General features: G+C 41.5%; 1 non-coding gene across 1 annotated transcript; it reads right to left on the bottom strand.

Annotated features, from left to right (window-relative positions):
- Nucleotides 1–379: 379 nt before the first annotated feature.
- LOC130978094 (small nucleolar RNA R71) lies at nt 380–487 on the bottom strand. The gene has a single exon (XR_009085757.1). It is a non-coding gene; the product is annotated as a small nucleolar RNA R71 (small nucleolar RNA).
- Nucleotides 488–817: the final 330 nt, after the last annotated feature.

Genomic DNA, 817 nt, shown 5'->3' with positions numbered 1-817 from the left:
CAACAATGCAAGGAAGGTGCTGGGTGACTTTACTGCACCTACTCCCGACTTCTATGGGAGAAGCATCTCTATCCCTGCCATTGGAGCAAACAACTTTGAGCTTAAAGCTCAATTAGTTTCTCTAATGCAACAAAATTGCAAGTTCCATAGACTTCCATTGGAAGATCCTCATCAGTTTTTAGCTGAATTCTTGCAAATCTGTGACACTGTCAAGACCAATGGGGTTGACCCTGAGGTCTACAGACTAATGCTATTCCCTTTTGCTGTAAGAGACAGAGCTAGGACATGGTTGGACTCACAACCTAAAGAAAGCCTGAACTCTTGGGAAAAGCTAGTCAATGCCTTCTTGGCAAAGTTCTTTCCACCTCAAAAATTGAGTAAGCTTAGAGTGGAAGTCCAAACCTTCAGACAGAAGGAAGGAGAATCCCTCTATGAAGCTTGGGAAAGATACAAACAATTGATCAGAAAGTGTCCCTCTGATATGCTTTCTGAATGGAGCATCATAGGTATTTTCTATGATGGTCTCTCTGAACTATCCAAGATGTCTTTGGATAGCTCTGCTGGAGGATCTCTTCATTTGAAGAAGACGCCTGCAGAAGCTCAAGAGCTAATTGAAATGGTTGCAAATAACCAATTCATGTACACTTCTGAAAGGAATCCTGTGAACAATGGGACAAATCAGAAGAAAGGAGTTCTTGAGATTGATACTCTGAATGCCATATTAGCTCAGAACAAGATATTGACTCAGCAAGTCAATTTGATTTCTCAAAGTCTGTCTGGAATGCAAAATGCACCTGGCAGTACTAAGGATGCTTCA

The sequence above is a fragment of the Arachis stenosperma genome, chromosome 4 (assembly GCF_014773155.1).
Source record: "Arachis stenosperma cultivar V10309 chromosome 4, arast.V10309.gnm1.PFL2, whole genome shotgun sequence".
NCBI lineage: Eukaryota > Viridiplantae > Streptophyta > Magnoliopsida > Fabales > Fabaceae > Arachis > Arachis stenosperma.
Note: the sequence above shows the minus strand (reverse complement) of the source record. Positions and strands in the feature narration are given on the sequence as shown.